The sequence below is a fragment of the Gallus gallus genome, chromosome 1, assembly GCF_016699485.2.
Source record: "Gallus gallus isolate bGalGal1 chromosome 1, bGalGal1.mat.broiler.GRCg7b, whole genome shotgun sequence".
NCBI classification, from domain to species: domain Eukaryota; kingdom Metazoa; phylum Chordata; class Aves; order Galliformes; family Phasianidae; genus Gallus; species Gallus gallus.
In genome coordinates, this window is record NC_052532.1 from 132373789 (window position 1) to 132389400 (window position 15612).

The 15612-nt window shown below is 42.8% G+C and overlaps 1 protein-coding gene across 27 annotated transcripts in view; it reads right to left on the minus strand.

Moving 5' to 3' along the window:
* INPP4A (inositol polyphosphate-4-phosphatase type I A) overlaps positions 1-15612 on the minus strand; it is a 113498-nt gene that overhangs the window by 81184 nt on the left and 16702 nt on the right. For 4 of the 27 annotated variants that reach the window (XM_015277781.3, XM_015277776.3, XM_040657287.2 and 1 more), the window contains exon 1: positions 4481-4656. The exons of the other annotated variants lie outside the window; for them this stretch is intronic. The gene's annotated coding sequence lies outside the window, so the exon portion shown is untranslated. Of the gene's footprint in view, positions 1-4480; positions 4657-15612 lie in introns of those variants that run through there. 27 annotated transcript variants of the gene reach the window in all.

The window sequence follows — 15612 nt, forward strand, 5'->3', positions numbered from 1 at the left end:
GCTGGGGGCGAAGGACAGCCACGAAGAACTGGGCAGGTGGAAACTCAGGCCTTGAAGGCAAATGAAGAGATATCATTGATATAGTCACGGTGTGGGCAACGTCTTTTACCCTTTATTCAGACTTGCACATGCTCAAGAATACACAAAGGTTTCAGCAGACAAAAACTGAAAGGGATACCAAACCTCAAACAATGTGGGAATCCTTCCAGCAACCCAGGCTGCCAGGGCAAAGTTGTGCCCAAACCTCCCTCTATGCCTCTCTGCTTCAAATACTCCAGGATTAAGTGAAGAGCTTTTCATGACACAACACATACAAAGACTTCACAGTTATTTCCCTCTCCCCTATAAAACAGCTGTTTAAAATGTAATACAAACGAGACAACTTACTCAGAAAACAGGAAAAGCTACAGGGACAAATCAGATGCCCTGTACACGTATACATACATACAATTAAAAGACTACCAAAACAACCCACATAAAAACCTCATTAAAGAAAAAAATAAAGGTGGAGTTCTCCAACGCACAAGATGGATCAGTGCAACTCATCCTGTGAGGATTTTGTTCCAATACAAACTCGTTTCCAGGAGCTTACTTCTAACATGCAAGAAAAGAAACAAAACAGCTGTAACAGAGCCAACTCAAACAAGCTTCTTCCCTCCCTCCTTCTCAAGCTTTGTGTTGGAAATAAAACTGCTGTGCTGTTTTGTGACACAAAGACATAGGAAGTAAACAGCAACATATTGTTTCTTTTTCATTTACTGCAGTGTCCTCTTTCAAAAAGTGTAACACCAACAGCTGATCACCTTACAAAACATGACCATTGTTTTTGTGATATAAATCACCATTGCATGCACGGACCATGTTCTACTCTGTGTAAACTCAGCATCTAATTCAGCAGTGCTGCACTCCTGTTTGATCATTAGGTAAAACTGTAATACAATTCAAAAAAAACCCCTCGTTTTAAATTCATTTTAATACTTAGACTGGGTCTCCTCGGAGTTTTTAATCAGACATTCAGCAAAGCCAGCTCTAAATAACCGCTGATGCAGCTCTTGTGTAAAGCAACAGAATAGGTGCTTCCTTCAGCGGAAGGTCTCAAAGCTTGAAGAACATTGGAGAAATGCTCTGTTCTCCACCTTGCCCCTCATCTCTCCACAGCAACAGCTGTGCTTCCTGCCAGGCCCCTTCCTCACACCGCAGTGTGTAGGAGGCAGTGGTAGGAAGGCATGAGGATGAAACCAGTTCCCATTTTGAAACTTCTGCACGAGGCCTGAGGAAGAACATAGAAGAGATCCGAGATAAATCAGCAGTATGGCTTTGTATGTGCCAGGGAATCAGTCTCAGGGTTCAAAATACATAGATAGGGCAGAGCCATAATGCAAGCTACAGAAACAAGCAGCAGGCTGGGCTAAGTGGGAAACAAATAAAAGGGCAGCTGAACACTGCACCTGTTGTTTACAACATGAGTGGCACAGGAGTGAAAGGGAAGTATGGAATCACACAACCTTTACAGCTTCGCACCTTTTATGGCTTGCCCACGTGGAAAAATCTAGCAAGGAGAGAGAATCATTGAAATGGTTAGAGCAGAGCAGCTGAAGTGAGAATGGAAAACAAGATCTAAAGCTTCACCACGAAGTCCACAGAAGCTTCAGCTAATGGCAGAGTTAACACAACTCTAAGGGCAGCGCTAACAAAACAGGCTCAAGTCAACCTCATGAGATTCAACAAAGCCAAGTGCAAGGTCTTGCACCTGGGTTGAGGTAACCCCCACTATCAGTACAGACTGGGGGACTTAAGGATGGAGCCCAGCCCTGCTTAAAAGGACTTGGGAGTACTGGTGGACGGCAAGCTGGACATGAGCCAGCAATGTGCCCTCACAGCCCAGGAAGCCAACCATATCCCGGGCTGCATCAAAAGAAGCGTGGCCAGCAGGTCGAGGGAGGTGATCCTGCCCCTCTACTCTGCACTAGTAAGGCCTCATCGGGAATACTGTGTCCTGATGTGGAGTCCTCAGCACAGGAGAGACATGAACCTGTTGAAGCTTATTGAAAGGATTGCACAAAAATGATCCAAGGGATGGAACAGGGCTGAGAGAGCTGGAGCTGTTCAGCGTGGAGAAGAGCAAGCTCCAGGCAGACCTGAGAGCGGCCTTTCAGAATGTAAAGGGGGGCTATAAGAAGGGACAGACTGGTCTGTGGTGATAGGACAAGGAGAAATGGTTGCAGGTCTCTTCGTGGAGATCACAAACTCTCACACTTCATGTGCTGCTAAAACCACGGGTGAAATGCTCCTAGCAGCTTCTGCCATACTTTGCCTTTATGGCCTAATACAAAGCCAACTTGAAGCAACAAAAACTTTCAGGGTGAGTGGGGGAAGAGTCAATGTAACTGCTTCCCTTGCACGTAACACAAAGTTATAAGCACTCCTCCGCACAAACCTCTCCTGTCCTGGCCATTTCCCCCTTAGCTATGACTTGTTAATAAAGGATGGCATGTAATCATCAAGATAGCATAATACTAAATCAACATGAAACCTGCTCTAGTTCTCCCCAGGTGGTTTCCTACTCACACAAAGCAAACTGTCAAGCTATCTTGCCAGGCTGGGCTTTTTGTTCTCGTCAAGCTGACACTTGTTTTCATTCAGCACTACTCCAGCAGCAGGCAGGGCACAGGGAACAGCACCAGGCCTTGATGAACCTGAGGGAGCTCTCTCTAGTGGTCATTGCTTCCACAAATGGACAGCTGGGATGGGGAGTCAGCATTCAGGGGCTAGGCCTCATCTGGTGTTTTAGACCTTAAGCACGTACTTGCAATGTCTCTTCAAAAATGTTTGCTGTTAATTATTTAACCATAACATATTAATAAAGAAATTATGGAAACTCAATTGAAGATATTTAAATTTCGTGATAACAAAGCTCTGGTTTCAGAGAATATAGAATTCTTTCTCTACACGTATATAAAATTAAAGGCAAAAATGAAGGTAAACACAATTCTAACACAGTATCAGAAAGCAACAACTCACGTACAAATCAATGGAAAAATTAATACTTTAAAGAGTGTTGTATTCAAATTTCCTTGATTTGGGAGATGGAAGTTCCTTGGTTTGGAAGACGGTCACGTGCCACAACTTTGTTAGTGAGCAGCCCTAAAACCAACCCTCCCATTGGAAAAAATATCTTGCATTTATGATCCCGCATCACGAGACTTATATAGAGATTTTTATATCAGAAACATAAATCATTACATTTGGTGATCAAGATTTTGCTCTGGGAGATAAGAGCCCATGACTGGCATTGTTTTAAAAGTTCTCACGCTGTAGTTTCCTGAGTTGGACGGCACAACAGCTCTAAAGACACTGCAGTTGTGCTAAAAAATCTTACTATTCATTTTATTAAGAAACTTAATCCCTTTATTTATTTTTTTCTTAAAGGAAGTCATGCGAAATCTAATTAATTCATAGCAATAAAAACACTGGGCATCAGTGAATGTTGTGAATTAGCAAACAGAAGAAGGATGCTGTCATTTTCAAATGACCTTACTACAGCACCATATTTAATTGAGAGAAGACAGCAGTCATTTCTGTGCAAATTTATTACTACAGTTCAAAAACAAAGATTCCCTAACTCAGAAAATCACCTGGGAGCAGGGCAGCAAAGGCTCAAAACTCAGTGGATTCCACGTGAGGAGAACTGGCAATACCCAGTCTAGATTACATTAAAATTACTGCACCAGAGTGAATAAAATAACAGTAATGCCACTACTGAAAAACTGCTTTACCCACTCTGCATACATAAACACTAACTAAAATACATCCCACTTTTTGCATATAATCAATTGCTGGAGCAAAATATGTATGTGTACGTATGTATATATATATGTATGTGGGCTTTCAGTGGCACAAAATGAAACAAGCCCAGGATATGGATGTATGCTTTCAAGAGTTTGAAGAAGCTGTTTACATCCAGGCACTGTGCAGATCGCAGGGTGTGAGCGCTCCCAGACTGAACGCTACAAGCAAAACAGCACTGGGACTATAAAGGTAAACAGTCATAATTTTGCTATTCCTAACGCCACCATTTTTTATTCTGCCAACAAAGAAATTCACAAGCCTGTGTATCTGGTTGTAAGCGAGAGCTCCAGAACAGCAGCAGTCTTCACAGCGCAGGCAGAGGGCTGCTTAAGTGCTATTCTCCCAGCCCTGATGTCTGGCAGCACCGTTTCTTCGAAAGAGGTCTTGTATCCTTAACATGGCTGCCATGCCTTACATAACACAATGAATGACAACACAGGTATTTTGTTCCCTTGGACGGGCACTGCCCACTGGCCATACAATTCCCCATACAGAACCACAAACAGCTGAGACAAAGCTTCGTAGCAGCACCGCTCCCTCCGAGAATAAGAAATAGCAGCAAGAAACTCAGCCCTCGCCAGCTCTGATTTCCCTCTCCTATCCTCTTCTAGTCAATAACAGGCATTCTTACCTTAAGAATAACAACGACAACTGCGCTCAGTACAGCCTGCTGTGCTTCATGCGAGCTCGTAAATAAATATCTTGGTGCAGCCGCCTGCTGCAGCAGGTAACCAGGAGCACAGCCTGCCTCTTCTGCTGCCGGAGCTGCTCCATCTGAGCGCTAGCTAACGGGAGCGCTGTCACTGTGAGTCATGGCAGTGACTCAGAGCAGATGCAGAGCTGCAGGAGGAGTTTAAGTTTCAGGCTTCCTCTCGCTGGCTCCAGCTCCGTGTCGCACAGGCACACACGCGTGCACGCGACACCTAAGTGCCTGCGTGCACACCTGCAGATGGGTATTCCTTCCAGCAGCAAGTCTGATTTCTTTCTTCGTGCAATCCGGCCTTTTTTGTTCTTCCCCTCCTAGCGTGGCTGATCTGGTTCTGCCGTCACTGTAAGCATGCCAGGTGCGGTGCTACCAGTGTGCTCACACAGCCTGGCAAGACCAGGGGAAAAGGCTCAACGCCCCAAGAAAAATCGTAAAACAACAACAGAAAGAGTGGGCAATACCCACTTATTCATTACAAACTTATAACAAAGTGGCTTCACTACGTATGCTAGGGATAATTTTGCAATCAAACGCAGTGAGAGGGGAGCAGTCGGAAGGACGACGGGATGGGTGTGAGAAGGAAGCCTATGTGCCTGACACCAGGACAAAGCGCCTACAGGGGAGCACAGCTGCATTACAGCCAGGGCAAGTGGGGAAAGGTTGGATTCTGGCAGCCTTCCCTGTATCTCTCCACATCAGTAGGGACCAACTGCCACAAAGCAATCTGATTACATAGCCGCTCCAGGGGCCTGTCAGACTCCCCAGCACTTCCAATCGAGAGCAGGCACTTTGAAGCCAAAGGCAGGCACTTCATGCTAGACAGCACTAAGATGCAGCACTGTGCTGATTACTCTTTATTTCTGAAAGTCATATTACACCAAGCAATTAGCACTGAGTAAACCGAGGCTGCAGGAAGGGCAGATGAAATCCTTTACTTCTCAGCCAGCGGGTCAACCACATGGAAACAAACACGATGGCATGAAGGAAGAAAGTACTGTCAAAAGAAGCTCCTGGCCCAAGGAACTTTACCATTACAGTGCATAGACCTGCTTATCAGCCATTCATATAAACACCCCAGATATTTTGGGAAAAGGCACTCAGTTTATGTCAAAGCATTTACAGCAGAACATCCTTCCTCATCCCTAGCAAATGTCCTGCTGGCTATCATCCAGATAAACAGATTTGTACTGAGAACCCTCAGGGCAAAGCGAACAGCAAAGCACGACTTTTATAGCTCTTGAGGTTTTGTCTTTTTAGAGCAATACCTCTCTGTAAAGCTGCATCACATTAAAGGTAAGCCCATCCATCCAACCCAAGGAGGTGCGCTGTGCTCTTCACTACCAAACCTGGTTGTTATTAAAGCCACTGACCAAACTTTCTGCTGCTGATGGCAAGTGTTTACTCTCTTCTTGTATCTCAAAGCAGCAAAGAACACTCACAGGCTTGGCAGGGACCAAGAGATGAGAAGAAATCAAGCTGAGCACAGCAATCCTTGAAGCACAGTCAAGGAGATACACTAAACTCCACAGTGTTCCTGAGGATAAAAACAAAAGAAAACAAAAAAAACCCCGCACAACCAAAAAGCAGCCACGACCCCTGCAAGTTTTAAACATGAATCCAACAGCAAGGACACAGTCCAAATGGCAGCTATGACACAGAACAAAACAGGAAGGTACTCTGTTGCAGTTATTTGTTTTTAAATGTAAGGCATGCTTTAATACATCTCCATTCAATATTATACTGCGGTCCATCTAAAAGCGTACATTTGGATGGAAGATGACTCAAAGAAAAGAGATGTTTAAGACCTCAAAGAGAGGAAACGCACCAAGGGCGAACATGCTCTGTGTAACATGCACACACTTATCTGCAAACGAACTTATCTGCAAATCAGAAACTACGTAGCTGCTGTAGGCAGCCGTTCTGCTGCCTAATTGATCAGTCTCCTTGGCTTGACCTTCCACAGTAGAAAGCATTTGGATCCTGGATCTAGAAGTGGGAAAATCTGAAAGCTCTTGGCCCCAGAAGAGGTAAAAACCTAAAAACTGACACTTTGGATAAAACCCTGAATGTGAATATTACTACAGTCCGCTAAACTGAACACCGCTGCAAGAGAGAGGTAGTGGAGACTATTGAACATTTTTTTATGGACTAGAGATAGAAGATATTCCTTTCTACTTGAGGGAATAAGCAAGAGAAGGCTCTTCTGTACTATCTATTCAACACGGTACCTCAGAACACACTAGGGCAGAGAATCCTGTTCTTCCTTATCATCTCCAAGTCTCTGGGAATTCTTTGTTTATAAGCCACCACGATGCCAATCATGGAGTAAATGGTTTCCAACAGCCTTTTTCAGACTGGCAGATTCCATATCAGCCTGCTTTCCCATGAAAGTTGCATTGTCCTTACTGAGAACACTTCCCTCTACCTCTGTTCTTGAGCCTTTTTTCTCCTTAGCTATACTATTCCAAGAAAAAAAAAAAAAAAGCATTTATGTTCTTCAAGGACAGGGCTGGCTTCCAATGCAGTAGAGTAACAGAAGCAGATTGAGGAACACCAGCAGTATCCACCATGACACCCTCCCTCCTCCTTCCCCCTTCCAGTCACCCCTCCTTCAGCTACATACCCTGCTTCACCCTCAAGGTTTGCAGCCTTGTTTATCTGAGCCCTATGGAAAGGTGCAGAAACTCGATCTCACCGTCTTGCTCATTAGAACATCAGAGTTCCCTTTCAGTACACCCCACAGCAGCAGATTCATTTCTTCCAGCTGATTATCTCCCATGGCTACCTGTGATGTGCTATGACAAAAGCATTGTTTCTTTCTTAGGAAAAATGTAAACATCCGCTGGTAATAGCATCAGCCCCAGAACCTTTACCCTGTGCAGACGGCAAACAGAGGAAGCCACAAATGAAAGCAGAGCTTAGCGATTGGTATGGGAGGAGGATACAGGATGCACTTATCACAGTCATCTCAAGGTTTCTGACGGTAAATAAAAGGATGCTCTTCAGTGGATGAACTTGCTACCATCAATACATCACCCACCAATGCCTTAGTAGCAGCTCTTCAGAAGTAGCAGCTCGCAAAGCAATCCAAAAGAAGCTGTGTGAAACCATTGCCACCATACCACACAAGTGCATTTCTTTACAGACCACCTCACACTACTACTAGAGTTAGACCCAAGCAAGATATCTTATCTCTTGTAACAGCCCAAAGCCACATCTCTTGCACTGTGAACAAACTACGTGGTTACAGGCTGCCTGTAACACTCTGCAGAGATCTCAGAGGGAAGTAATTCTGTACATGCAGTGAAAATGCCCAAGATGATTTAAATTCTCATTTCCTCATTATGGTCTGTTCTCAGCGGATTGAACAGGAGACATGCAGACGCTGAGACCAGAGAAAGTGGCTAAAACAAGACAAGAAAAATGTAACTCATGACAACGCAGACGCACTGACCAGATGAGAGACCAGTTCAACAGACTTTTCTAAGGCTCCTGCATACAGAGATGTGGACATACTTGCTGCACAGGAAAGCTGGCTTGCATAAGGACTCCCTAGATTGCACTTGATGTCAGCACTGAGTCAGCTGATCTTCTGGCAGCTGGCCTGCTCGTATCTATCCACTTCCGTTCTCCTTTTCTCTTTATGCCAACATCTGTCCATGCTTCACACTGACAGGGAAGGTCAGCAAGATCCTAATATTACATCAAACTTCATAATCAAACAACGTACCGTTTCCAATTAACATCTGCCCAACGTTCTCCCCTTAATTCAGAACTACGCCTCTTCCTAAAAAAACTATCCAGCACAAGTGTGGAAGCATCTGCAAACTCAAGTTTTATGTACACACCTTATAATTCAATTTGGATCACAGAGAAGGCACTTCTAAGGCTTCTGAGAATATTATGGTTTGTCCCATCAATATAGACAATTTTCTGATTCTAATCTTTACACTTCTCTACAATGCACAACTATCTCTCTGTTTCAAACCAGCATGCCCCATTTTTTGCATCGATACAATAATTGCAGTTGAATATTAAACTGCAAGTCCTAACAAAAGAGACAACCAAACCCAGGCATAAACTCATTTTGAGGCAATCAGACGCTACTATATATGACTTAAACAATACATTTCCTTGCACTGCCAAACAAAATGCTGTGCTCTTTTAGGGATTGTCTACATCCATTCATTTCACTCATTCAATACACTGTATACATTTTCTGAGTTAAATTTTTCCCACTGTCTTCACAATGCAAGACTTGTAGATGTCACGCTACTCTTTGTGACCTGAGACTGGGAGGTTCTTCAAATGCCTCAGAAGGAACAATTGTCCATGCTGGAGAAAGTAGCTGCAAAGACTGACTGTCTTCTCAGTACCATCTGCTGCACTGGGTCAACTAACTGAAAAACCAGTAAAACTGAATGTGAAGCTGACCGATTTCACTGACTGTTATTCAGCATTTTTTTATTTACTTCTCCTCATTAGAATAAAGAGAGAAGAACTGTAATGTACGACTTCTGTGTTTGCTCAGCAGATTCCTAATGCTTTGTCTTTTCAACTCATCCGTGCTCCCTCGCAAGTTAACAGGCTCCAATCCTCAGCATAGAAATCATCTCCTGGTATCTTCCTCATTCAAAAGGTCATGAAGAGGAACTGCCTATCTAGACACATATACAAGCCTAGATCTGTTATTCCTATTCATGACTGTCTTTGCCCTTTGCGGTATAATATAGCATTACACAAAAAGCTAGGAGGGGGCATATTGACTAGTAACAGATCTAACAAGCACAAAAGCCAAGGCTGAGCTATTTTTCTTCTCCCTCTCTCCAAGTTCATTATTTGTTTGTTTTTCCCAGACTACATTATGTAACAATTTAATCAGAAGGAGCTCTCCATCCATAAACTCACAAACGTTAAGTTGCATAGTGAGCCCAGCCTCTACTTGTACTGCGTTGTAAATTATTCCCCAGATTAATGCCACCAAGCATCAAGAGGACCATTTAAAGATGAAGGTACTGTACACAGCAGACTGTATAGCAAAATCAAAACCAGTAGGAGCCTGAGGTGGAAAATCTTATTAAAAATGTTGATAATGGAAAAGCATTTATTTCATTATTCATCTAAATTTTGACATTCAACCTAATTGACTTCAGTTCATTAGGGATTTTTCCCAAAACTAGGCCATGGAAAAACATTGGTAGCTGCGCCACTTAAAGGTATTTTTTTGACATCTCTACCCTATGATTTTACATAGCTTATATTCACTCAACTTCCCATCAGTGTGTGTATGGCACAAACTCATTCACACATCATAGAGATGGGACAAGGAGAATTAGTTTTAAACTAAAAAAAGTAGCTTTAGGTTTGACATTAGGAAGAAATTCTTCACTCAGAGGGCAGTGAGGCGCTGGCACAGCTGCCCAGAGAAGCTGTGGTGCCCCATCCCTGGAGGCGCTCAAGGCCAGCTTGGATGGGGCCCTGGGCAGCCTCAGCTGGTGGGGGGCAGCCCTGCCCACGGCAGGGGTTGGGTGAGCTGTGAGGTCCTTTCCAACCTCAGCCGTTCTGTGATCCTATGATTCAGTAACTGAACAGATCCAAGTCACCAAACAATTCCATCTATGCTCAAAAATGATGTGCATAGCTCTAGTATATAGCTCAAATCCACTAGCCTGAACTGGTAAAGATAACTGACATCGTTCTTCTACAGTAAAGTAAAAACACATTTTTGCTATTATCCTGTCCCCCTCTTTTTACTTCTTCTGTCTGTGCAACTCTCTGGAATTGATGGCTATCCCTACTCCTTACCCCATGAGGCTTACAGTGGTCACAGAGCACTTGTTCTTCTGCCCTGCACCACTGTGAGCTGCAGCTGCACTACTTTCCAGTTTTTATACCCAAAATGGTGGAAGGTAAGGTTTTGCTCATCCTTTTTTTCCCTTTTTTCCCCTCCCTGTTTTGGTAGGGTGCTGCTTCTCAAACAGAAACTTGTGTATCTGAGCCTCAGACTTCATTCTAGGGCCACCTCACTTAATCTGCAATGATTTTATTTATTACTTGACTGACATTACCCAAGAATCTTAGGATCTGAATCTTAACCTTTGATTAGTACGCTAAACATTGTATGAGCTTTCTTTCAGTACAGCATTGAGTGATCTGGGGAGAATTCTAGTTTTAGGAGGACGAAACCTGCTTTTCCATATCAAATTAATTTAAGGTTGGTTCTAATCAATGCAGAAGTATTTAAAGATCTATTTAATAAACGACAGACACATTCTTAGTAAGGTATGCTCCAAAATACATTCACTTCCACAACAAAGTAATTTAAGAGAAGAAGACCTAATGAAGAGTTGAATGCAAGTACAGATCAATGATAGAAGTGTAAGCCAGCGCAATCCATAAAGACAGGTAGAGTAAAAATATTTTATCGATTAATGCTATTTTGGACTACAGTAATTCTCTGTTAATTCCTCTTGGGGAAAAAAAATATTTCTGTGAAAGTGCTTCTGAAATAGAATACAGCATAATTCTCTTTGCTGATTATACCAAGATTAAATGGAGACACCAAGCTGTACAAAGATGTAGGAAGACAAGAGTCCTTAATCTGCACCAGCTCTTCAGCACAGTCCGGAAAATGAACTTCCCTCCCTAACACATGAATAGTCATTTATAGCCTCAGAACCATCTCTTTTGCCTGAGCAGTGACCTACCTATCAGCTAACTACTGCATAGCACTGCTTCACTGAGGAAGTCCCAAGTAAAGACAAACACTGGCACTAAACCACAGGTTCCTCAAGTCCTGTCCAGGCAGAGCAGGGTACCACAACTATGGGATCCAAACCCTTAACTATAGACAGACTTTACACAGGCTGTAATTCAAGAGCAACAGCTGTGATTAAGATGGAAAAGGAAACTGACACACTAAATTAAAATTAAAGGAAGTAAAAACTAGCTATCCTCACATTAAACTTTCTTTTTACAGTAGATCTAAAAAGGGAGGAGAGGCAAGCAGTACCTGTTATAGAATCACACAGTGTTCCTAAATTGCCTCTTTATTATTTTTTTATTTTTTTAGGATTCAGTACAACAGGTTGGTCAAACGATTTCAAAAGGACCCCACATTGTCAGCTATCACACAAGAAAGGTTCATGTTTATTTTTATAATCTGTAATTTAGATAGCAGCTTATCAGTACAAGCCTTTTGTTGCTGTGGCGGTGGTTGCACATTTCATCTACCCACTCTTTACCCCCTGCTGCTTCTGCCATAAAGGTAATTGAGAGACCTACCTGAAACGTTTTACAAATAGTAACAAACTATGCATGAAATTGGTAGCAATTATAGCTTTTATAAGGGAGAGAAATAATTATTTCTTAACCCACATAAACATTTCTCCATACTGAAAGGTAGTATATTTTTGGTATCTTGCTTGTGGTCTTTTGTTCCATTTGTTTTGTTTTTAAGAGAATCCTTCTCAGCTTTATTACTCTGATGTTCCACGACACTGTGGACTAAAAACTTATTATCTAGGTACTAAAGAGAAGAAATATGTAGTCCATAAAGCTACAATTATAATGGAAAAATCTCACATTTAGAAATAATACAAGAAAATTAGAAACTGCAGAAGTTGCATTAAATAAAGAAAAGTATTGATTCTTTCTACTCACTAACCAGGAATAAAGGAATATTTAAGAAGACAAATTAAAAACCTCATTCTCTAATAGTTATCTAATGCTTCTGATCTCTTTAATAGGTTGAAAATAACTTTAAGCCATGCATATGCATGAAACGCAATGTGGAGGTTGAACAGACCATATAAACAGGAGTCAGCAAACGTATCGAATCCTCCACTTCCTCAGAAACAAGGCAGCAAGAGCACGAGTCAGAGCACAGAAGCAAAGTATGTGTCAAGAATCAGACTCTGAAAGCATTCACTTCTCCCCAAGAACCACAGAGGGGCGGTTTGCTGGTGCTAACTTGCCCCAACCAGGCTTAGCAAACAACAGAACCCACAGATAACCAGAAACGCCGCAGCAACCTAAGTGCTGAAGTTTGAAAGGCAGAATATCCAGTAAAAGTAGAGCTCAAAATAGAATAGGGAAGGATTTTGCTACGAGGTATGAGATGTTTTTAGAAGACAACAGATAGGAAATATCAGAGCTGGCGAATCAAGACTCTCAGCCAGGCAAAGAAGATTGATGTTAACATCAAGAGTGAAGAGTAAGTAAAAAGAGCTCTTAGCCAATATACCAACCTGTGAGCAGTTCCCAGCATATGCCACCGAAAGGAGAAAAGTTAATGGCACTGCAGTGGATACTAACAGCTGCGCTAAGGAGCTGGGGAGGCAGAGGGCAATCTAGCTCAGAGAACAGGGAATAGAAGATGGCAAGCTACAGTGCAGGTCAAACCACACAGTAACCATTACGATAGAGAAAGATCTCGAGGTAGATTCAGGAGAGGAGGGGCTGGAAGAGACACAGACACACATCTGTAAGCTGTCTGGCTGACAGGCTGCTTGGAAGACAAGAAAGTGAGATTCTTAAATGAAAAAAAAAGTGAGCTCTGAAACAGCAAAGGGAGACAGAGGAGGCTAAGGGACTCAGGCACAAATCATAGAACAGTTTGGGTTGGAAGAGACCTTTAAGATCATCTAATTCCAACCCCTCTGCTACAGGCAGGGACACTTCCCTCTAGACCACGTTGCCCAAAGGCCTATCCAGCCTGGCCTTGATTCATTAGGAAAGTTTTACAGATGTGTTATTTGGCAGGTATTTGGCCACTGAAGCTGCAAAACAGAGAAGCAAATGCTCCACAAGAGCTGACCATGCTGCAGCTCAGTTAGAGTGCGCACACGATACGCTGAGCTTGGACGTGGCTCCGGGCCACCCATGTCCAAAACTCCCAGCCCTCTGCCTTGTGACAGAAATACTCCTTTATAGCAATTCCCATTTTCTCCAAGTGTTGTGCTGCTGACTGGATCTAGTGTTTTTTTTTTTTTTTTTCAGACCCATGAGGGAGGCACTGAGAGAAAAGCTGACAGGAATAAGCTGTCAGGAGCTCTGGAAGAAGTGCTGCACAGAGCCTCCGTGGGACACTTTGCTGCACAGGCTGTAGGCCTGGAAAGGCACCATGGCAGCCCACGCCTCTAATACTGCAGAAACCATGCAGCCAGAGAATGGAAAAAAAACAGTACTGCAAAGCTTAAGCCTCCTTTGATATTATCGACACCCCGAAATTTACATCACAGCCACCTGAAGCAGTTGCCTTTCACTACCTTCTTCAAGTCCACACACTGATTTTTATACTCTAAGCAGTAAACTGTGCTGGGCAAAAGCCAGCCTTGAAATCTGCCTAACAATCTGGGTGATATAAGAGATTATTTTGAGAAGGACCATGTATGAATGGCTGCTCTCCAGCCCCAGTCCTTTTCCAGATTTACTTTCGTTCTCTTCCCTGTTGAGTGAGCATTGCCAGAAGGAACTATGAAGTACCGGGCCTTCTTGAGGAGATGGATGACAAGCACTTGAAGAGAGAACAGGACTGCTTTGTTACACCTTTATTTTGGAAAGTTTTGGGGGCCACTCAACTCCATTTTTCCTCAGAAATCTCAAACTCTTCATTTTTCTCACAGTGCAAAGAGCAGTGGAGGAAAGTGGGAAAAGACAAATGGATAGAGAGACTGATACATAATAATTATGATGGTATTCCAGTCTCAGCCAAGGGCTGCCTAGTTTCTAAAAGCTGAAGGGAATAACATCTGAGGTACAGGACAAAGCTAGTTTAGACACAGCACTGTGGAGAATAAAGCCTTAGTCAGAGAAAAAATGGTCTTCAGATCATGTAGCACTCAACTCACTTCAACTTGTACACCAAAGCAGAACAGCTCCAGTTTTAGAAAATAGCCCAAAATTAATCCTAGCAAGAACACAAGCTGGCAGATAGCATCCTTAGTATTCAATTTGGGAGAGTGCTGAGAGCAGCTGGTGCAGAGCAGGATGTCTCCAAGCTAATCTCTGAGTTGCTGTCAAGTCCCACACTGCTCCTACCATCAGCTGCAAGCACAGATAGGAGACAAGCGTGGAAACGCCCGTTAGTCCTTTGGCTCTGAGGCTCCAAGTTGAAGGGAGAGAAAACCACCTTAATAATAAACAATTCTCTTCCTCAGAAGAAAAAGACAGTAACATTCTTCAGATAAGTAGTTAAACTGGTATATCTCATTTTAGACAGCAATTAACCACTCAAACATCCACAGAGCATTCAGTCTTCTGGAAAATTCTTATCATGTTGCCAGTTCGAAATATATATATATATACATATGTACATATAATTTATTTTTGCAGCATACACACTTGGTTGATTAAGGGTATTGTCCCACTTACACACTATAGTCAAGCACTTACCTTTCTTTGCAAGGTGAAAACACAAGACCAGTTGGCTAGTTTCTTAGTTCACTCTGTTTTGCCAAGTCTATCTGCCTTGTCACCATTCAAATGATTAAAACACAGCTGCCACAAAAGTGTGCAGACCTGATTACCTACCTGAAAAATATGCCAATGGGCAGGTGTCCTTTTTGAAAGCAAAGGCCAGAACTGTTTTCTCCTGGAAGCTTTTAAGCAATGTAACTCTGTGCCAAAGCTTTCCTCCACAAGCTTCCTTAGGAAGGAGGTCCAGGTAACCTGCAGCCCCAGAACTTCAGCCACAGGACCAGAGGAACCACCAGCCCACAGAAAAGCTACAAACTCTGCTTGTCCGCTGTGTAAAGAACCCTAACAGCTCTCCAAACAAAACAGCAATTCCTTGGGGTTCTCAAGCGGCTACACCAAGTAAAGGTCCTGGGACAAATCTCATATACCAAAAATTGGTAGATACTGTTACAAATATCAGCATAAGTACTGCCCTAACTTTTAACATTACTTTAGATGGACTATGCAGGACATCAGTCCAAATTTTTCTCTGTTAGAAGTACTAGTAACATGTTTGTTTGTTTATCTCAGCAATGAATTTTTGTTCTTCTCCACAATGATGGAAGAAGTGAGCTAGATCCCTTCCTAACAACAGTGCT